At 37.1% G+C, this 24502-nt stretch overlaps 1 long non-coding RNA gene across 3 annotated transcripts in view; it reads right to left on the bottom strand.

The window, feature by feature from the left end:
* The window catches only part of LOC126047009 (uncharacterized), a 74203-nt gene that overhangs the window by 10314 nt on the left and 39387 nt on the right, over positions 1-24502 (bottom strand). The window lies entirely within an intron of this gene.

The raw sequence follows: 24502 nt of genomic DNA, 5'->3' as shown, positions 1-24502 counted from the left end.
ATTCTCCTTTTAGGGTAAGTCTCTTTACCATTTAGAGTGGAGATCTGCTGCTTTTTAAAAATCATCTGGCAGCTTCCAGATTTGAATCAGAGTACATGGGGGGTGGTGGGAAGCAGGATGAAGAGGAGACTCCTACATCCTCTAAGTCAGAGTGAGGATTTACCCGAGCGTAGCTGTGGGCGGATTTCAGAGAGAGATGGGAAAACGAGGCAGATGTCAGAACAAGTTGCTGGCAGGGATTTTTTCCTGTTTCTCCTCACCTGGGACCAAGACCTTTCAGTTCCAACTCTGTTTGAGCAGAAGGAGAAGGAAACTCTTGCCAAGCCAGGCTGATCCTGGAAGGACAGGCAGCAGAATTGGGGAGAAAGGTGCAAATGAGTCAATTTTTCACAACCAGCTATGCTTTTAACAGCTGCTTCAAACAAAGGCACTGCAAATGCTTCTACTGAGAAAAAAAAAAACCACAAACCAAACCAGATGTCCGCTAATCTAAGCAACCTGATCTAGTTGAAGATGTTGCTGCCCAGTGCAGGTGGGTTGGACTGGTTGACCTTTAAAGGTCCCTTCCAACCCAACCCAACCCAACCCAACCCATTCTATGGTTCTATGATTCTAATGTATTAGTTACTTTAAAAGTACTTGGTACATGGTTTAGCTACATAGAACTCATACTGTGACTGCTCACGCACTCTCTCTGTCAGATATTCAGCATTTATTTTTTGATAGCTATGTTATGTGATTCATCATTTAAGTCCATGGTCTTTATAAACTTCCAGATTAAATAACCAGCCTTTCTTGAAACTAGGAAAGCGCAAAGAATAAATTTATGGTTTAGTAATTATGTATGTAGAACACGTGGAACTTCAAAGAGTTACAAAAGTTTTTAATGAATTCCTCAGAGTTATAAAAAGTCCGTAAGTAAAATCAGAACTCCCAATGAATGAACAGTGTGCTTTCGCTTGGAAAAAAAATAAATACAGTTGCAACTGACATAACTCAGTGAAGTTAGAAGCATGGTACGTTAACAGTGAGCCTCAGTTTTTCCTGTCATGTGCAGTACACCTTCCCTTGTGCTTTTAAATGTCCTTCACCAAAAAAGTGAAGAAAATAGAGAATATTTAAGGATTGTTGGTATTATAATACCAACATCATATTCAGATGATTAAACCTCTTCTTCACTGAGGTTTAAGATCCTGCTGAATAGCTCATCACTTGTCTGTAGTTAATCTACAAAAGGTGCACTTTGATATAATTTTAGAAAGGATAAATGAAACTGTCATAAAGGGTTTTGGTGCTTAAGAACAAGTATTAACATAAATGCTCTAAAAATATTTAGAAGACCTGAAGGTCACTTGCTGACCCTTCCTGTCTAAGAAAATACTGCAGTTGGCCTCTGTCTCTTGACAATAAACTCAAGACTGTTGCAATATCCAGATATAATGCTGTCTGCCAATGCTGCTGAAGTTACGGATTTATCACAGGATTTTCCTTATCTTTCCTTGGTTTTAGAGATTTATAACTCCATTAATCATCCTTTAATATTAATGCAGTAAATGTGCCATCATGTACAATGGGATTTAATTACTAGATTTTTTTTTTCCATTTGTGGAAGGGACAAGTCAGATTATTTTCAATTTTCAGAAAACTACTGCTTTTAGATTAGAGGTCAACATACAAACCTTTGCAAATATCTAACACTCAGCATTACCCATCATTCCACTTTCTTATACACAAGGAATACAAAAGAAAATCACAATTAGGCAGTTTTTTAGTTCTGCACAGTCTTGCGTCTCTGCTAAGAAGCACTGACAAGCCAATAGATCTCTCCCATACCCAAATTTCTGTTTAACACTAGATAAATTCAGAGCCTAGGCAAAGCTGTCTATGTATGTCCCTCATTTTTCAAAGGGCCCTGGAGTCAGAGGTTTTGAAAAGCAGCCACTGCTTCCACTAAGATCATTAAGAGATCTTGGCATTTGGTACTTGAGAAAATCAGGAACTTTAATGTGGGGCTTTTGAGAGGCACAAGTGCTACAGGGATTCTTGAACAGCACCTTTGAACTGGTTAATTCTTCTAGGGGTGAATTTTGCTCTCAGTATGTGGTAATTAGATTCTTAATGCTAGTATGCATATAAAAATATACTACAGATCAATGCACGGGGATGAATTTCACTCCCTACGCATGATGAATCTTAATTGCATTCTCCTCCGAGTCTTAGATCTCCCCACAGGAGAGCTGCAATCACTCACTTAGATTGGAGAAAGGAGCACTTTTCTGAATGGGTTTCATAGCAACAAAATCCTTTTAGATCCAGTCAATAATGCTGCCACATACTGGCCTAATGAAATACAATTTTGCATAAACAAGACGACACATTTTAGGCAATATGTTATGTTCAGTTGTAAGGGAACACGGGTCACGATACGTGGCAGTTATTCTTTGCTTTGCATCTTCAAAGTACTTCAGAAGCAAACTAATTAATCCTCTAAGTAAGTAATACTAATTATTTAGTAGATGATAATTATGGTAGTCTATTGCTTTAAACTAATTAGTTGTAAATGTTTTCATGATATACCATAATGTTTTATACGCAACTGTTACGGTCTGCTGCATTATAATGTGTATCTTAAGATGTTTATTCCAAAATGGTCGGCTGCGCATTTAATACGACAGGTCACAACCTTGAACGGATGATCAGATGAAAGCACACACAGGCTAAAGGACCAGGTTCACACCAGGACTTGTGTGCTGGGATTGCCATTGCACTAACTGGAATCCAGAACAAAGAGTTAAGTATTTCGTCCTCCTTACACCGTGCACGGAAACAGCGAGGGTTTCCAAATCAGGGGCTTGAGCCAAGGGTGATAACGCACGCTCAGGGCTCAACGCGCCTCAGCGGATGTGCAAGGGTGGCCAAAAAATGACAACTGCAGCCTGTATGTGCTGTTTACAAATGGTGGGTAGGGCATAAATCAGCTGTAGACTTAAAGACATATCTTCACGTGAGCTTGCTTTCTTTTTCTTAAATCCAGGAAGGACAATTGACTCGGGTTAGTCCATAAGAAAAGAAAGAGAGACTCACAAACCAGTAAAATGCCCGGTTTGTGAAACACCGCAAGGCTTAGGGCTGAGGAAGGCGCTGTGCTGCCCGTGCTGCCAGGACCGAAAAATGCCGAAGCACGTGCTGGAGACACCGGCATCTTTTTGCCTCTGACAGTAAACAGCTTAGCACCATTTCAATGGCAGTAGTACTTCAACAGCACAACAAAGCAAAGTTTTAGCTTTAGAATGTGTTTCAAGTAAGAAAAGTACTGTGTCAGAAATTACTTCATAGGGCTCCGTGTTTTTTTCTCCCCCCAGTGACTCTACATCAAATCCAAGAGGCTTGCAAAACAAATGATTTTTCTAAACGTCATCTCTAGCATACAGAATCCCCAAGATCTGAAAGTCAGCCTGCACTCATTGTACTTCTTGCACCATCACAAATAATAATTTTGCAGTCCAAATCTGAAATTGCAATGTTTGACAGAATGGAATTCAGCTCAGCTCTCTACAAAATCACTGGTTTACTACCAACTATAATAAAAAGTTGGATTCCCATTGCAAATTAAACATAAAAAGTCAAAGACCACCAGGCTATCTTTTTTTTTTTAAACATACACACATTTTGAGCGTTCCTCTTTAAACACAGGCATTCACCATTTAACTTAGTCCAACATAAAAGAATTGTCATGAAAATAAATTAATTTAAGGCTGAAGCCAGAACTGTTGCTTACTATATATATATATATATATATATATTTATAAATGTACAAAGGGGATGATTCACTGAGTTCACAGTCAGGCATTGCAATGCTTCTTTCACACATTACAGCATTTAAGTCTAGAAAACCCCATTTTAACTATGTATTCTAACCTCCTGTTTAGCACTAGCTGATTTTCATGCACTCATTCCAGCTTCACAGTCCAACAGTTGGGTTTGAACAAGACATTTTCTTTCAGAAATATAACCAGTCTTCCTTGTATTATTTCCCAGTGATGAAAAAATACATCAGAACTCTTCGTAAACTGCTCCCATTTTTAATTATCCTTACCATTTAAAATATACACAGAATAACATTCTCCAAATTCTCTCTTGACTTTTAGCCTTTTGTTTTTCCTGGACTTTTCTGCCTGACCAAAAAGCCTTTTCTTACCAAATTTTGTGCTTTAATTATATTACTGTCCTTTAAGTCTTTATAAATAGAGTTCTGTACCCATCCATCCATTATTTTGCCAGAGATCACATTGTGAGATGACTGTCCTTTAACTTAAACAAACAAAACTGTCATGATACTACCTTGATTCTAATCCTTGAAATGTCTGCATTTTTCTAATATGTATAGAAAAATCATTTTAACAATCCAGAAAGCCATTTTGTTAGCTGTTTTAAAACTCATTTGATGAAGGTTACGTTTTAAGAGTTCAATTTATGTAGTTAGTCTTGTAAGAGAAAGCATATCATCACCATTTTAAAATATAAATATATATTTATATATAAATATATTTATAATATTACATATATATACCTATATATAATCTGCAACAGCATTTTAGAATTTGTACCATGGAGATTAATGGGACTTTTACAGCCACAGCTCTACTGTAAGCTGAGTACAGATGTTTAAGTGACACATAGATACTACCTAGAAACAACGCTTTTGAGGGATTCTTTATTATTTTATTGTTTTTCCAAAATGTCCTATTCAATATTTTCCAACACTTATCAACATGTCTGTAATGCTGTACGTTACCTGGAGCTCCATCAGTGGACTCTGTCGACTGAACATTTTCAGAGAAAAGTTTTAGATCACTCTAGTAGCTTTTCAGAGGCCCTGTAAATTACTGTTCTAGTCATATAATAAAACTAAATCAGAGGTACAAAGTACCACCAGATGTCTTCCGGTAATTATTCGCTTAAGGTTACGAACATTGGCACGCGTAGCTTTCCTGAGTACCCGCTGGCAAAATGGAGAAGTTATCTTTGCCTACCTACTTTAAAACACAGTTCAATTAACTTAGTTTAAGTGAAATGTAAAGTCAAATTCAAATGTGATTTCAGTGGACTACTGTAAGTAGTCAGTCAGTCAAAACTTTGGACCTTACTTATCCTCTAGATGTGTTCTGTGAAGGTGCATAAAGCATCTGTTATGCTGACTGTGTTGGCCTGAATATTTAGTTCTCCAATGAGCTGCTGCACCCTGAGGAGAAATTAGCACACAAAACATATCTGAAATTCCAAAACCATGCTTCTAAGTACCCTTCTGGACTTTTTCAGATTATCTCCTCATTAGAGGAGTGTAAAGAATAGGCTGTGCATTTTAAATTTGTCTACTGAAGAAACACATTCTAGAGAAACCTGGTTTTCCTCCAGATCTTGATTGACATTTGGACAAAGTGGTCCTCAATGAGATAACCAAACTGTGTGAAAGCAGGTGAAAGAGCCTGTAAAATAAGCAAAGAATTTGCTTTTAAATGGACAAAATTTATTTTCCCAGACATAAGAAAACTTTGAGTAAATGTGAATTACACAGTTCATATTTTCATATTTAGGAAGAGATTTTTTTCTTCAAGGTACCCTTATGGAAAAAAAAAAAAAAAATCTACTGAATCTAATACTATTGAATCCAGTTGGATGATACACATTTTAGAGTTCTACAGTTATTCCCTACCCCCCCCACCCCCAACTTACATTTTATACAGAACAATGAGTTTTCACACAAGCTTTATGCTTGTTATTTTAGGGTTTCTCTTTGACTAGCTCACTTCTGTTGGATGCTCAGATAGCAGTGGGAAGCCAAGAGAACATTTTGTCTCTTATCTAGCAAGAAAATTGAGACTGCCTTTCCAAAACAATCCTCTTTATAATAAACCATATTTTTCTTTGTCACAACAGGATTAAAGCTATTGTGTTAATTCTGCATAATATATAGGAGAGTTTTTCAGCAGGCAATTTCTTCTTCAGGCACAGTAAAATTTTGTCCCTGAATTTCACATCCCACACAAGTACTGTTTCTATCAAATAAACATTTTTTTTTCCTCGGCAGTTCCAAAAGTAGTTTCTTCCACTTCTTCCATGCACACATTCTATAATCTAGCTTCATCCTCTTGTGTGTCAAACGCTGAAGCCTCTTGCCTTTGCTACTTATTTTCCTTATTTTGTTCAAATTGCAGCTCTTCCATTCCCATCGAATCATCCTTTCACCTTGACTTGTCTGAGTGTCTTCAAGGCTTTCTGACACTTCCTATATCAGTATCAAACTCCTCATATTTATCTGAAAAGTTATATGTAGACCTAGTGACTTAAACGTCTCAGCTTTCATGTCTTACTGACATCCTCCATATTCTTTATCTCCATAGTCCTTTTTCCCCCCTCTGCCACTGTTGTTACTAGCTTCCTTACACTTGAACTATCAACCTTTTTCCTAGAAAAGTACTTTCATCTTTGTTCTTCCAAGTTCCTCATCAAATACACTTTTTCAAATTTCCTAGCACAGAAATTCCCTCAACAGATAGTGAGAAGTACTGTCTATTCCTGTGCTTCACCATAAAAGACATAAAAGAAACTTCATGATCTCTTTTCACTGGAAGGATTATCTTCTTTTAAGACTAGTTTTCTCTTTCTCCAAGATCTGTTCCCACCATCTTCTATTGCCATTCTCTATGTAATAAGTTTATAAATATGAGGCTAATATTTTTAAACATTTGAGGTGCAAAACACTTTTGGTTTTTTACTACCTCAAAATTTCCCCGGAGAAATATGGTTTTTTTTTCTGAACAAAAGACTAGCTGTGTGTCAGGATTATTTGGCTCTTTCAAATTTCAAGTTCCTATTAGAATTCATTGAGATATTAGAGCTCTTCAAAATAAGCAAAAAGAATTTCATAATAGAAAGTACAGAGAAACTAAATATAAGGTTTTCTCCCATTTCCTATAGTAAAGTTTCTTGAGCTTCACTATTACCTTACAAAGAGGAAGAATACCCAAAACAGAAGCTGGATGTCACAAAAAATCATACAGTTTTAACAATAATAATAGTAGTGCTTCATTTTCCTTCCACAAATTAAGCTTCCATTCTTTTCATTCCAAGGGAAAGTTACAGTTCTTTATAAACCTGAAAAGAATTTATTTTGACAGTGCAACAAAAAGAATGCTGACAACAAATTTGAACTGCTCGATATAGCTGCTGTTTTATAATAAATATTGTGTCACAATCACCATACATCCAAACCCACGGAAGCCTCAGCTGAGCCTTGAATTGGTATAGAAAAACATGAAAAAAAGAAAAAAAAAAATCCCCCCGAATCTTTAATTGTTTTCACTATGAAAACTTCCACTTCACATTCTTGGGGTACGACCTTGCAAGGTCAAGGAAGTACATTGCAGGTGTGGGCTGTAAATGCATGGATTATATATGGCTTTACCTGCAACAATGGATTTGTATGGTAACTCTAATAACTGCAGTAGAGATAGCCCATATTTCCAATATTCTGGAGTGTGGCTAGTGGAATTTCTTTATTAAAAATATTACTTTTTAATAAAAGCTTATTGCTTCAGCAATTCAGCTGAGCCGACCACAACATCACGGTCCTCTACACTGAGTATTACAATTTGTAAGAAATGAGTTGGAGAAATAAACACCTTTCAAGTAGGTCACTATAAAGGACAAACTGACATCAGATCATTTTCTTTACATGCAGATAGCTCTCTTCCCTAGTCTAGACTGCCTTAATCAATCTGCTCCTTCCAGTCTTTCAGAATCACATTTATCAAAACTCAGTCTCACTCCAAAAGGCTAGGCCAGTAAAACACAATATATTTTTGTAAACTTGGCTCTACAGCTGGCTGCTTTTCACCCTCTTTTTCCCATGTACAGAAATACATTGCAAATCACTGTCTCTCTTTGCCACCTAGCGGGTAGCCTGATTTTACAACTGTCTTTGAGCTACTTCCCTGTAAAAAAATGATCATGGCATCCTACATAAACCTAAAACTGGAAAAGTATCTCTAGTGGGCCTTCTGGAAGTATGGCTGATGTCTGAAGTGTGCCTGTGGTCTAAATCACAGGGAAAGTTACACAAAGGTGGCTTTGAGATATTGCATTGCTGCTCCAAGGGTAAATGTATTTTTTGAAATAAATCAGAGCTTTTTTCAAATCCTTACATAGCATGTGGTATCTAAGTGTGATTCATTTCTGAAATAACCAGAAACTCCTGCCATACTTGCATTGTTAGTATACGTTTGCTTGTAGGTTCCCCTGTTCTGAAGTTATGCTGGCATACCTTCAAGCCTGTCTTTCCTCAAATTATTTTTGCGTGCCAAAATTGGTATGGATAAAAATGAGAAAAAATTGTTAGAATTTGATTAAAATTTCTTGGCCTTATTATGGAAATTATGATGTTTGCAGATCTATTCATTTAAAGAAAACAAAACCTAATTTAGGTCTTTCCATGTATCAGTTAATTAAAGTCTTTCGCTTTCCAACTGGGCCAACGCTAGCCATCAAACCCTGGCAATTGTCGCCAGTGCTGTAAGGATGCAAGCAGTAAGAACTCAAGTCCTGAGCTGTTACATCTCCTCCTTGTGCTTTGCTGAGGCACAAGTTAGTCAAGCCAATGGCCATTTTATTCTTCCAATGCCTGGAATTAAACTGCTTGCAAATGGCCCAACATCATGCCAACTGAACCTATGCTATCAGTATTAAAGGCTAATTTTTTTCTCATTTTTTAAAATTATTTATTTCATATGCATTTGATCTTTAAGAGACATTACCAAATCACAGCAGAGCTAAAACCACAGCTTGTCAACAGCTGAGCATTCTCTGCTTCTGGATGGGCTAACGCACAACACGAGATAAGGTAAAGACACAGATTTGTGAAGCTTGACCGCAGAGGTTGACCTGGCAGCTTGACTCTCGAGGTTGGCCTCAACTGCTTCAAGACATATCTGTGTGGACTCAGCCAGTAGAGAAGTGTGAATGCAGTGGGACACCGGAACTCTGTTCCTTGTGAACTATACATTCAAAACTATGAAGATAAAAGAATCATGAGAGCTTTTGGGTGTCAGAGTATATAACTACTAGAAGAGACTGACTTCAGGGATTAAAGAAATGTATTAATCAGGAATTCGTACTATTATTTGCAACTAGTACTTGAACCTGTACTATACCAATAACCAGCAACGTTAAAGATTTACAGAAACTCTGGTATATGTAATAAATAAAACTCTAGTTTGTGCAAAAGTTTACAGACACGAGCCAAATAAAAGCACGCATCTACTGCCAAGTGGTGAATATTCACGAGAGCCTGAGTTAAATGCTTTATATATCTCTACTCTCTACCATTCAGAATGGATGTCAGAACCTCAGCTATTTGTTACCAGTCTTCTTCAATCAAGTCAATAGAGTTTGGCATATTCTATAAGATGTACTCAAATGTGCTCTGTTATTGCTTGTACTATAACAGGTAAACAGGGTAACACAGCTCTCTCATCTGCTAGCTAACATGAAGCATCATGACATTTTTCAGGCTGTTACACACAACGAAAATTACCCATGTCCTCACGTCCCCCTCCTACAGAACAGATTTATTTAAACAGAAATATCTTCTCCAAATTTCCATCTTGACTTAATATCCTTCTGATGCTGCATTTTCTCTAGAAAAGGAAATCAAGCAGTCATTCTTAATTCTTAAAATTTGATAGAGATGGAAATGGTGATTCATTACTTTGTCAGCTCTGTATCAGCTCTTAGGTTTGGTACTTTTCCAGTATTCCAGTGAAGTTAAAGACAGGGGAAATCAAAGAAAGTCCTTAATCGTGTTCCAGAATATCACAGTTATTCTCAGCTTGGCATTCATCAAAATATTACTGGAATGAATTCATTGCCTGAAGATGCAACTTGCAAGTGGAAATGGGTCAAGGAAGACCCACACTTGATTTGCCAAAGGACTGCTTTGATGAAAAGACAGAAAATGCATTTGATTCATCTTTCATTTCCCCAATGTCAATTCAAGTCCATTACACAAGGGTAAGTGATTAGAGAAAAAAAAAAAAAAAAAAAGCCTAACAGCTTTCAGTGTTTCTGCTGAGCTCAAGAAATGTCTGTATTCTGCTGAATGGTACTAACTTTTGGAGACTATCCATCCACTAAAGACTGTTTCGAAAGCACTTTGACATTTGTAATAATTTCTCCTTCCCTAGCTTGTTTCCATTCCTTAGGCAGATATCCATATTTAGATTACACACACCATGCAATATAATAATCAATGTGATTTTTATAAATGCTAAGCAAATAGTTTTCTTGATCTCTGCAATATTGGCCTGTACCATTATTATGAGTTGTGGCATCTTCCAGTTACATAAAGCATAGTCTAAACAAGGACATAAAGGAATTATGCAGTTGTTGTGATTTATGGTGCACTTATTCAAATTATATCAGCTCAGGTATGATAGTTAAACATGATGTGTACTGTGGGAAGTGATGGACTGGCACAACATGAATAGGTAAATCAAAAAACGCAAAGCCTACATCTACACAATAAGGGCTCCTGTTATTGCTGGCAATGTAAACATAAGCTGGTGGTATTATGAAACTCCAAGAAGTCATCTTTCCCTTCTTCCTTTTTTTTATGTTACCCCAGTCAAGCAAACTGAGTTTTTACGTACATAACTCATGAGATAATTTCTCCATACCGAAAACAATTTCTAAATTACTTTTTAAAAAAATTTTATGGCAATTTCCACACCACACACGGTAACTCAATATGCAGCCCTCAGTGAAGAGGTTCCAGATTTGTAGGATGAAATGGCAGCTGCAGGCAGTTAGGCTAAGACCTAACAAAATAACAATAAATTGGCGAAGGAAGTCCTGAAGTGACCATGTGCTCCGTAGTTCCTTATCAGTGTTGTCCAGCGGGCTAACCCTCAAAGGCTTCCTTGCTTAAATGCAGCGTATTAAAAGTTTCCACAAGAAATGAAAATGTTAGTCTCATAGCTGCATTTCTAATCTCTCTCAGTTTAGTTTCTATACTGGTTTTCCTGGAGTTTACTAATAGCTGAATAATGCAATTAGGAGGAAACAACACAATGTCACATGTTTATCACCTTTTTCCTCACCAAGAGAGATCACAGTTTAAAGGACAGCTTTCAGTTTAGTTTACCAAACTGTTCAAAGGACTGAAGTGAAAGTCATTGCAATCCATTGGAGCTAAAGCAATAAAAGAACGCTTCTTCCAAAATACAAGCTTTATACACCTAAGTGTCCTACAGCTATCTGGAATATAACACGGAACCGACAAACTGTTAAACTGGTCTTGAAATGCACTCATGGAAGAATATCAAGAAACAGTAAGAACGTAAAGAAAATAGAGATTGAATGAATAAATGTAGATAATAATAAGATGAGCATTTAGTCAGATTAAGATGTGCAATTCAATGGCACATCCTTAACTTAGCCATAAAACTCAAATATATTTTCAAGTATTTCTGAATTGTATTCAACAGATAATTGATGATACCTTTGTACACAGAACAATAAAGTTATTAACAAATCAGCATCAGTGCAGAACATACAACCATAACACCGAAGAATTTTAGCATTAATGCTAACATTGTCAGAAAAGAACCATCCTTACCAGTATCAATACCTGTGAAGATGTCAAAGCATGGACAGCTAACCTAGAACCTTAAGAAGTTTTAATGCTATAACATCTTGTAACAAATATTATTATTTTTTTTTTACAAAGCATTACTGTTATAGTAACTTCTGTATTTTGGAATTAAACTGCTCCTTTTCCCCTGCATTTCAGCATCTCACCTAATTCAGTACCCTGAAATTCTTACTCATTCAGATACTCAGAAGATCTGATAGGTACTATCACCTGTACAAAAAGAATTCTGTAAGAAAGTAACATGAACTATACATCTTACAAAAATTTCCCTGACATACAGCTAGCACTATATACAAACACAGATCCTACAGTAAACCTTAAAGCACCATTTTCTTACGTTTGAGAATCTGGGGACCCCAGTGCATAATAACGCAAGTACAATTTAGGACAGGTCAGAGAGAAGCTTTATGAACTATGATCAAAGTGAGAGAACGTTCAGGCAGCATCTCCCAGTTGGAGGGACCCAACCTATATACTGTTTCAGAAAAGAAAGAAAGAGGTGAGGAAAAACAACCATGTTGATGTTAACAAAGCCAGGTATCCATCCCTGGGATGGATGGACTCCTCAAGTAGCTTGCTAACTGCCAAGGAATCAAACGGTAAATAACATGACAATATGGAGAGATGGCTCTTGATGGATTCTACAGCAGTGGCACACCCAGCGTTACCTTAGCTCAGAAGTGGGGAGTTGGAAACCATCACAGACTGTTAGCTTTTAGTCCGAAAAGCATGTTCTTTTAATAAAGATAACTTCTCAGCCAGACCTCTCGATCTTAAATATTGATAATTTTACCACCGTACTCATAGAGCCTCCACTTATGTTTTCCTTTCTACCGTACAACAACTGGATAACCAAGACATGACATTTCAGACTTTGAAGCTTTATGTCCATAGCAAGCACTAACCATGGAGGTTGTAAACATGCATGAGAAATTATTCTAAGTGTTACCATGCTAAAAGGACAAGCAGCACGGAACCACAAAGAGGTTATATTTCAAGCTAGTATGGTGCAACTGAGAAAGAGTTATGTAATTATACTCACAAAGTATTAATGACAAATAACCGCAGATTATTAAATGAGAAGTTAATAAGTACGTTATCGTTGATGAAGAACATGGGTAAATTATTGGCTAAGGAAAAAAAAATATAAAGAGTTACGGCAAACTGACCACTACATTTGTACATAACATTATCAACCGAAACTGTTAGCCATCAGAAGGAAGGAGCAGGCACAGAGGGCAACTGCATTTGATAATGAATCTAAGAGAGGAACAGTCAATACAAAGCAGGAGGGCAATACAATTTGGAATGGTTTAAATTCACTTGAAGCATGGGCACACTAAGCATTTCAGCATTGAGATGCGGAAGGTAATGAGCCTGTGGGGGGAAAAAAAAAAGGATGGAAAACTTATTCTTAAAGGCCATATGTTGCAAAAGTTTGAGCAGAAGTAGAATGTAGCGTCGTGGTGGATAAAACTAACTACTCTTGGCACTGTGCTTGAGACTGCTAAAAAGAAAATCAGAAGAATGCAAGATCAAATTTCAGAAGATATTGGAGTAAGTTCAGCTCCGGTGTGAGAAGGTGAAACTCCCACAAGGAATGGATCTCTGGTACAACATGACATACTTTAGCTAAACACAGGCCAGTAAGACTTACGCAAAATTTCAGGACACATGAGTCTAATGTTACAAAAATTACTGGCATGTCTCTGTATGAAGACTGCTATTTTCTCCATTTTACTCATGATTCATCAACATTTCATGAGAAACTCTTGGCCTAGACTGTGCAATTCATTAATTCGCAGATCACATAACTTATGCATAGGCTTCCATTCCCCAAGCAGAACATAATTTTTAGAATCAGTTTTTTTCACAGGAATGCTTTGAGCAAGCTTTTAATGTGGTCTGTGTAATGCCAAAATTGTTTCCATGATTATTGATACCAGTGGGCTTACTCACTATAATATTTAATGAAAGCAACTTAAAATAAATAAAAAAAAGGGGGGGGGGACGGGACGACGACAGTCTTTTCTATTTTTCACACCCAGGCCTTTTCTCTTCCCTACCATAAATTCTGCAAGGTCTGAAGCTGGAATAGCTGGTTTAGGGAAGCACAAGCTTTATGCTTTCTTTCATTTTCTCCTCCAGCACGCTAGAAAAGTCCATTCTCATGCAGTATTTTTTTTTTAAATGTCGGGAGCCATATTCTACATCTTGCTCAGATGGTCTCCTTCTGATTTGATCTGGCCTACTTCTGTTCACACCATTTCTCCACAGCTGCAGCTACACGGCGGTAAGTGTCAAAAGTTTGCAAGTGCTTGAAGGACAAAACAGGCTTCCGTTGCTTCTTTTATCGATATTTGGTAGCAATTTGGGCCATAAGCTTCAAAATATTCAACTTCAGTTACTATTTTGGCTACTGAGAGGTGCAGGGAAGAAAAGAAAATAGGGATTTCTAATAATCAGTAAGGCAGCAGAACTGCCATGGAGTTCCATGGGACAAGACAAACGTACTTCTTTATTTCTGAGGCACTATCCCTATTAAGTATCAGAGAGCCTCCATAAATAAAGGTAACATCAGAGATTCCCAAAAGGATCACAGCATCTATCAACTTCAATATTTTATATCTTATCTTTGTGTTCATATATCCTTTCACTGATATGAGCACACTGCCAAAAGTAATTAGATTTTTATCTACCACTAGCTCCATATAATGCTCCTATTTAATTTAATGGAGCCTATGGTCATTAAAGATATACAGAACTCTCTTGGCCTTGTTCTGCATTTTCCTCAGTCTGATATGTTGCTAATAACCGAACATAAAGACATAAAACTGAGAATACAATTTAAAAAAAAAATTAAAAAAATCAGAGTTCTCACTGCTGATTGTTTCCAAGCCTTGCTGTCCCTTTGTTTAATTTCCATTCTTCTTTAGGTAAAAAGAACTTGTACTGGACTATTTGTGAATATTGGTATAAAGTAACATCAAAGAAACAGTTTAGATTTTCTTTCGATGTAAGATTTCCTATACTTTAAGTAATAAAAATACTACACATTGGCTCAATGCATCATACTTAGGAGCACTCAGAGTGTCTCACAGCAATAAAAAGTATTATATATTCTCTCATGAGGAATGGCATGCACGAAGTTGATAATGTAATAGCGTTTACTGAACCCAGAAATAAATCCCAATATACAAGCTCTCAAGACAAAGTGGTATCTTTTTCGCATGTCCCTACACTGAATAATATAAAATGCGATACTATAATTTAAATAATAATTAATATAGAGCAGAGGCAAACCCTTTTTTGAGGCATCTTTTCTATTATTCAAATAGAGATTATGGAAGTCCAAAATTCAAAAACATGGACTGATAAAATCGGGATAAATGCCTATGCTCTTTGCGCTTCTCCATATTAAGAATTATATCATAAGGCAAACAGTGTATTTTTTAAAAGTTTTACAGAACAAACACAATATGACAATTTATATTAGGAACTGTGAACACTGGAAGTGCTCCACTGAAATAGTATGGATTGTAGACTTCGCTATTTTGATGTTTTCAGAGATTACTGAAATAGAAATACATTCAAATCCAAAACTTTCAGCTTAAGACAACTTGAATTAAGCTCAAAGTGTAGTAACTATAGCTTTGACTAGAACTACCTAGCTGAAAAATATTTAAAACTGCTACTTGTATAGACAATGTTTAGTTATTGATCAAAAATAATCAATCTTTGCCAAGAGAACTAATGTTTATACGGAGCTCATCTCTTTGGGTAAATTAGCACTATAGATTTTCAGTTGACAGAACTTTTTCCTATCTAATCTATATTTTGTCACACATTTAATCCAAACTGCTTTTTGTACATAAGTAGTATTCTGTTCACCTCAACAAAGCACACAGGAGATTTAAAGAGTTACCTATTCAGCATATTTCATCTTAACCCTATCGTGCTCATTTTATACCCCTTGACAACTTTTTCTCACGTTAATGCAAGGGTATTCTCTAATTCACCCTCCTATTTTACCAGATTATTTTATTAATGAAAAGTGGGGTGGGTTTTTTTCCCTGCTAGTTCTCATTCTTACCCTAATTTAAATGTACTGCAAGGGAGCAAGTCAGATTTCTCAGTAACCTTCTGTTTCATTATTAAGAATAGCTATATTTTTGTTCATTATCAGACATGGTTCCCCAAGTTCTTTTTTATATCCACATGCAACTTCCCTATTTTCCCCCCATCTTCATGCCTTATGTTGCTTCTACTTAAAGTACTCTTCCCCGCCCCCCCCCTAAGTTTATGGTAATCCAGAACCACAATTCAGTTTTATGCATCTGCCATGACTGTGCTAATTGCAACTATATAGGAAAACCGAGACTTGTGATTTCTTTGTATATTCTTGAATGGGATTACTTGCAAATACTAGTCATGTGTTCTCTGGGGGGTTTTTGTTGGGGGTTTTTTTAATATATATACAGCACCACATTTGTTTTCACTGATTGGGTGGTACAGTGCATTGACATACCATAAGTATCTATTCAAAACAACCCTGGGGTAAATATAATCTTTTGCTAATTAAGAAGGCTGCAGGTTTACTTTGAGGTGAAGGATGCATTAAATTAAATTCATTGTTAGTTTAAATTATGGTGATTTGGGAAACGTGTGATGCAATCATTTGTTATTAACAATAAAAAATACAGAGTATTTTGGGCTGGTCACATTCTTTCTGAAGACAGAAAGGTGCTGCTCAAAACTACAGTATTTTGCTCAACAAAATTGTTTTTTGTAGGAAGCACTTCTGTCTCAAGAGGTTTAGACCCATGTCTTCAGCATGCTTCCCTCATGCCTTGGGTGCAATCTGAAGTGCTTTTGCGCTACCTTTTAGCAATGATTGGCACCAACTAATCCACTTTAAGACAATGAAAACTACCGGTGTACGGTACTTACCAAAACCCTAGGTCGCTAGGGTTGAATACTTACGTCTCCACATATGACCCGATAAAGGACTATATGCCAAAAACCACATCTGCTTTCTAACTCTACCACTTAGTCAGATGAAAATGTTACCTGTTTTTAAACATTTTGCCATTCTAAATCAGCTTATGTTGTCTAAGGCAATGCCCTTGTAAGAAAGAGAACTTGAGCACCAAAATAAAAGCATCTACCACTAAACTTAAAGAGATAGTAGCTTTTTCTACACTAGCAGTACAGTGTACTGCACTAATACTTTTTTCGTCGGTGAGAAACATGCAACACATCAGGCACCTCTGCATTAGCATTTTAGTCTACATCAGGAGAGCAGAATTGATGTCAATCTGTTAAGCATCCCCATTTACTGCTCTCTCATTCTCGCTGCAGTGTGGTTTTGGACTGCATGAATTGGTCCTTCTTCAGGTGGAGATAAATCCAAAGGTGTCCTCCAGGAGGACCCCTAGCAACACCGAACCACCTATGTGCATTCATTCCTTCTGTGTGACCCAGAATTAGACTACCGTGAAGTAAAACCTCCTGAAATTCGTACAGCGTGGACATTAGCTCCTCTGTTCGGCAGAGCTGCTGCCTGCAGCCTGCATCGCTTGCTGACATAAGACATAGCCAAAGTAAACAAGTGGCTCTTCTTAATACCTGCAAAAATCTGTTAATCCTAGCACTCTCTTGTTAGGAACCCAGCAACAGAAGGCATTTAAAAATTTTGACTTAAATAACTTGTCTTAAATGTCTGCAGACAAGCTGAAATAGATCTGTACAAGCATCACTCCCAGAACAGAACTCGAACCATTGGGTAGCATCTCAATTTTTCCTTGAAGATAGCAAAAATTAATTGCTAATGCCAAACTTTGGGAAAAATATATCTGTTCTTTGACAGCTTTATCAACAGAGAAAAATCACTACTATAAATGAAGGAGCAATCAAAACAAGTTCTGTTTCCTGAAAAAAAGCAACATAGATAGGTCATAGTGAACGAAGCAACAAAGTCATTGTCCCAGCCCTTACTCCAGGCATTGTTTGTGAATTACTGTTAGAGAATATACTCTAGGTAATAGCCACAATTCAAGATAATTAAAAACCATTCAGTTTCTTCTCTCAAATTAATTTTAACCAAGCTAAAGCATGATGCAGTAGAAGAATTGACTAAATATATATAATCATTACATTTTTAAATACTGTATTAAGCAGGATGCATTTAATCTATTAATTAGTGTATTGTCACAGGCAATTGGAAAGCACAGGTCTTAATCCAAATAGAGTAATTTACAAATGGAGAAATACTGGATTATCATTTGTACAGACATTTTGATGCTGACTTACAGCATTGTTTCCTAAATTCAATGACGCATGGGAAGAAATTAATATTTGAAAATGAAAATGAGCATATTTCATCATAATGTGATACAGATACTCTCTTTGACAGAGACATTATTGGTAATGGCCTCGAGCCAATATCTGGCTGTTATCTTATTTGTACAAGGCTGCACTTGAAAATCAGGAACAATAGCTGAAAAGACATTGTTTTATTCAGTTCAATCATTTTGCTTCCTTCTTCAACATTGGATTTGTGCAGCAAATGCTCAATATGTTTACTGGAAAATTCACAAGGCCTATACAACAACTTAAATCGAATTAAGGTTTTGCATTGGGACTTCAGTGGTGCATCAGCCCTTTACACATGGGTGACTTTCACCATAAATAATGACCCTTTTGGAGCAAGGTTTTCAACTCTAATTAGAAAACATTGTTGTTACTCTCCAAGTGGAAAGCTTTCTGGTGTCTCAGTGGTGCATCCTTTTCTCTGCCCAGGACTGCAGTGGCTCTGAAACATATATGCCTGCCTTGAGCCACAACGTACAGATGCATTGGGTTATATAACCCATCGCAAATTTTAAGGTCCTCACTCAAAGAAATGCACATAGTTTAGAAATGCATGTAGGTTATACTTTGTACGGGAAATATTCTTTTAATTATTTTTTTTTTTTTTTCTTTTACCAGGCAGGATTCATTGTAAACTGTGGAAATTTTTATGAGGCTGGCTGATTTCTCAGCATCTGTTTTCTGTGCTTCATCCATGCTTAATGGCTTTCTCCCCATATTTACTTTTCAGGCTGATCTCTACATTATGCTCATTCTCTCCCACTTCAAATCTACTGGCAAGAATATGAGGATATTTTAAGACATTTTAGGCTTTACACAACTCCCTGACTGGGTCAGATTAGCCTTTCACTTACACAGTCCAAATGAATTCCGTATAAGCCCCTCCTAGCACAGCTACAGTATCCTGTTCCAGCCATCCCATCAACTCACCAAATGCAGCAAATGTAGTGGAGCAGCTAATGTTACTGGACATTAAAACTAGTAAAGTATTCATAAATTCAATCCAAGGAAGGATATAAGCGTGTATATAACATGTATACAGCAGCTGAATTAGCAAGATATTAGAAATCATGTCAGAAGGAACAGTCATTTCTTGCCCGACTCAAATTCAGACTGCAAAACTGTAAATGAACAAGAGTAGCAATAACTTTAAATTGGGAGCCCAGTTTCTCCAGTTGAGGAATAGGCAGTTGTGTATAAATAGAAAGAATGATAATGGCATTATATAATATGCCTATAATTGAAGGGAAGGGTATATTCTTATTAGAAAACTTCCACTTTGAGTTGTTACTAAATTTCCTTAGGATTGTGAAATTCAGTTATATACTCTTTGACAAAGGTGAATTCTGGGGAAATTTTCAGAAAGCTGGAATAGCAACTAACCAGTGCTTATTTTCCCTAAGGATTTTGATTCCCACAGACCTTTGAAATGAACTATTGCCATATTTTATTCTTGTCCCAGCTTGTTGGGAGCTGGAATTTGGGCTCTATGAGTAATAACTCTGTACTTCTAGATAAACTATTTAATAAGCAGAATATTTTACATGACAGGTACACCATACACCATAAAGTTCTCTTTGCACTTGACCCTTGACTTCCAGCAACCTAGCAGTAAGTTTAGCCTTTCTCTTTCCTCTGCTTTTGTCCTGTATAGTTTAATATATTAATTATCTTAAGGTAAAATTCAAAAAAGAGCAAGATCCATGTACATGAAAAAAAATGAAATACAATGCTTTTGTTTTTGAACACTTTTCATTTAAGTCTATCTTTTAAATAGGCCTTTCAAACTGTCCAAGGTTACGTGATATACATGAAGGAAACCAAGATGTTCACTGAGAAAAAGGGGAAAGAGCAGAATCAGCCTAAAGAATCTACTGTTCTCATGGAGAAAGAGAAAAAAAAAAAAAAAGACACCAAATTACTCTATTACAATGAAAAAAGCTTCAAGATTTCACTCTATAAAATAAGGAGAGATTGTTGCCATGGTACCAGCAAAATTTCTCCTTCACTTATATGCACACACATGAACCTTTCTTGACAGAATAAAATTATGAATGTGCAAGGTAAAATATTTTCTATTACACTTCTTCACAGTAGTTTAAATAGGTATTTGCATTATATTTAGATGAAATCATACAGGTAATCATCTCTTACAGATCTCTTCCAAAGCAAAGCAACAAACATTGTATTGACGTCGAAATGCACATCCTCAGAAGGCACTAGGTAACTCAAGGCACATAGAAGGGTATATACTGACTTCTAAGCTATTCTCCAGCAAAGCCAGATTTCTCAGGAACTGGAAACACTCTTAATCTGGACAAAGTCATACTCAACAAATATGCAACTGGCTTATAGTTTTTATCTGGGATGACTGAATGACTCGGAGTCATGTTCCTGGGGCTCTGTTCCTCATGCTCCTACTGTTATTATTACTCTGTGGCCTAAAACAGTATGATCTTATGTTCCAGTCTATTTGTCTTTACAACACATACGACATTTTGTGCCAATTTCCCCAAGTGCTCTGAGCACTTAACAGGAAAACTTTGATTCAAGAGTTCTTAGACACACAATCAGATAGCTATTCAGTGGCCTAACGTGAAAAGGCACTGCTCGATTTTCATTGCACTTTCAATAGGTAGGTGTCCATTTCATGCACAAAGATTTCACATCAGTCCTTAACGTCAGTAAAAGCATTGATTTTATATGATGATATTATACCATCTTGCACCTACAATTGGTCCTGGTCGTTGCAGATATAGTAAATTCAATGATGGACATTTTGAAGGCAAGCGGGACCACCTACTAGCACTCAAATAATCTATGTTCTTGCATAACACATGACATATAACTATCCCTTATGCTAATTTCTAGATAAGGAAGAAATGCGTATTTTCAAAAAGATCACAAACCACTAGAAAAATCGCCAATCTTTGAATAAGGTCTTACAATAGCTTTTTTAAGTCTATAAACTCATTTACAAATGTGAGCATAATTGCCACCCCAGTTTTGTCTGACATCAACCCCTAGCCATTAGATTATGCTGCACTTGCAATCACCTAAAGCCTTTCCCCATGTAATACACAGATATGATCAAGCCACCTTTTAAAGTTCTCTTTGACGGATTGTACTTTTTAAGGTTTCACTGAAGCAACTTTGGCGTCCTTCTGGACAACAAAACTGGACGTGATTGCCCAACAGTAATTTCACTAATGCCATACACAGAGGTGATATCACTTCCTAATTCCCAAAGGAAAGTTCCTTCCTCATAAACCCTCTCAACCTGTGTGTTCTTCACAGCCAGAGCTTTGCACAGGGAGCTCATGGTTGATTGATTACCCAGTGTGACCTGAAAGTCTTCTCCAGAGGCAATACCGTCTTGAGTGCAGTCCCTCAGTCTGAGAATTTGACCTACATTCACTGTTCCTTGATGCATAATATTGCATTTGGTTGAAGCTGGACACATTTGAATAGCAAAGCAAGCTATTCAGATCATGCTGTATGGTTGTCCTGTCCCTGAGTGGGCACAATTTGCAACTTTTCATTCCCTCTGCAGGATCTGTAGTCTTTTTCTGTAAAGCAGAGACTTCATCCTCCAGTGCGCTCTACTTCGCGCTTTTCACACCAGCGTGACACTCTTAGAAAAAGTAACGAGAGGGAAGGAAAACTGCAACTCCATACAGTCATATATTTAACCTTTTGTTTTGTCAGTTATCAATCCACGCCGCACCATTTCATCTCCCCGGTGCTAAAGCCACCCACTTTGGATGGCTGAACCATGCCGCACGCAGATCTAGAGCACACATTCACTGCAGCGCCCCGTCGCTTTTCCCTTCTCTCTTTCAGTAAGCAAGCAACAGTGAAAACAGGTGCAGTATTGTGCTTTGCTGCTTTCTTTCTAACATGCTTCGTGCTACAGACTGACAAGAAAGATTACAAATAGAACAGAGCCTCTTTCTCATTACAGTGATTTTAATGAGAATGATAAATGGGTTCAAATAAAACCATTCAGGCTCCAGTGATAAGATCACTATCTCTTCCAGTGCTGTATCTAACCCAATTTCATGATGTCATTATCTTCCCTGAAATGTAATGGAATTTATGGCAATTTAAAGGATCAATCTTCGTATATTTTCTATATGCTGTGATTTCTCTGGCACAGGAAATCCCCCCTCACTTGATCTTCATTATGACTATACTTTCAGGTATTTCTGCTCACAAATGATAAAAGAGCTAGCTACGGACTAACACATCCATTGATCTGTGCACGCATAAGACATTTGCCTCTTGGTTGTTGTTTACTCCTAAAAGGTCAGAGATCTTCTGTTATGACTTGTACTGAGATGAATAATGTAATTAAACAACACCCGGAAGAGAGAGGAATAAAAAATGCCTGAAGAACAAACTAATTTGTTTTTCAGATTTTTGGTTGGGTTGTTTTTTTTTTTTTAAAAGGCTGCCAATCTTTAAGGTGGCTGCCAAAGACTACCTCAGAAGGAGTACAGCAGTCATCAACACAAAGCTTACAAGTGAAAAATAGATAAATAATCCTGAAACTTTGTCATGAAAATTTTTCTATCAGAAGGTTGGAGAGAACTGGAAGCTCACTAGTTACATTATGAGCACAGAGAAGTCATAAGTCAAGGTGAAAGAATAGCAGGCTAAAACTTGAGCGATGACAAGGTCAAGGCAAGGATTTGTGCCACACTAAAATTAAAAGCTATTGTTCCCTTTCATCAATCTCCTGGAAACTGTCTGTGTTGCTTTATGTTTTTCCTGGTCCCACGTAAGAAAACAGAAGTAGAGTAGATCTGCAAGACTATGTTGTCACCTTCTAACAGCCAGAGGATTCATACAGGTTTGTGAATTCTCGAGAATTCATACAGGTTTGTGAATTCCTGAGATTATCAGCTGTTTTGATATATCTGCTGTTTTCACTCATAGCTCCTTGTGCAAATGCTTATCGGAGAACGTATAGAGTCTGAAAAGTCACAAAATACATATTCTTTTTCATGCCTTTTTTGGGGAGCCTGATTAACTAGTCTTTCTGAAAGGGGGATATGCAACACTGCTGCCAGAATGCTGTTTCACTGAGGGTTCTGTACAATATCCTTGCAGTCTTGGTAAATGCCAGAAACTGTTCCAAAACTAAACAAAGCCTTACATATTTTCATTGAACCTAGCAATGAAAAAGTGGTAGTGCCATCAACAGTCACCCGAGTATTTCACCTACTATGTTCCGTGTCATTGCTAAACCCTAGCAAGGAGCTAGAATGTCTCTTTTTCCCTCCCCTCCTCTCTTCCTGTGCCTGATTTTCTTCAGGCTTACGCTTTTCTGCTGAAAACCTAACTGGTTTAAGGTGATGGCAAGTATATTGTTTCTTGTTCCATACAAGGAAAACTGGAGGAGAAACTAAACCTTTCTAGACTTAACATCTTATCCGCCGCTGTCTATTAGTAGAGACAATGAGACTCAATAACACAGTTTGTCCCTTTAGTCCTGCGTTCTTACGGCTCTCAAACCTTAACTGTTGCGTCTTATGTGCTAGTAAAGTTTTCCAGCAATGCAGCAGCTCTGCGTACCTAATCCTTGATATGAATTTTGGGCATAGTAAATTTTGTTCTTCTCCCCTCTTTTTCCTTTTAGGTTTGTCAGTCCCGCTGGCCGAAACACACAGAAAGACAGATAGTTAGCACATGTCCATTTTCTCTGACCTTGTGGGCTAAATTCTAGTTGAGTTTTTATGGAAAAATAAGCCTGAACATTTATCGCAATATTTACCCAGCCCTTTGTTCTCTGCAGAATGGAGAAGTCTGTATTGCGCATTGATATTTGGATGAGATTCCCCCCCGCTGACTTATCTAAATATAAAATAAGAAAATAAACAACAAAAACCTTCTGATTTGAGCCTCCATTAAGCACCAGGTTTTCAAAAGCACTCCCTTTAAGTCACAAACGTCACAGCCTTTTCTAAGAGGGCTGAAATTATAGAATGAAAATATCTCCTCTGCGCTCCAGGAAGGCCGTCAACCAACTCTTCATTCCCGAGATGGCTAATAATTACTGCATGTATCACATGGATGCATGAAAGTGTTTCAGGATGAAAAGTGCTATATAAGTCTAAGGTGCTATTAATTATGACACTCGAAGGAACATTCAGATAGCTTAGTTTTTCAAACCAAACCTACATTAACATTGCTTCATGTTCTAAATTTCATTTTCTCCACACCTTCTAATTTGCCGCTCTGTCAACAAAGAAATAGAAATTCACTATTTCAACACACCTCTAAACCTAGATATACTCTCCCTGCTGATCACACTGCGACAATTGACTAATATATATTATTCCTAGAGCTGAGCTGAGGCTGATGTGAGGCAAAGACTCAGAAAGGAAGATGAGAACAAACGAGTTTGTTTTATAT

The sequence above is a fragment of the Accipiter gentilis genome, chromosome 17 (genome assembly GCF_929443795.1).
Source record: "Accipiter gentilis chromosome 17, bAccGen1.1, whole genome shotgun sequence".
NCBI classification, from domain to species: Eukaryota; Metazoa; Chordata; class Aves; order Accipitriformes; family Accipitridae; genus Astur; species Astur gentilis.
This window is presented reverse-complemented; position numbering and strand designations above follow the sequence as displayed.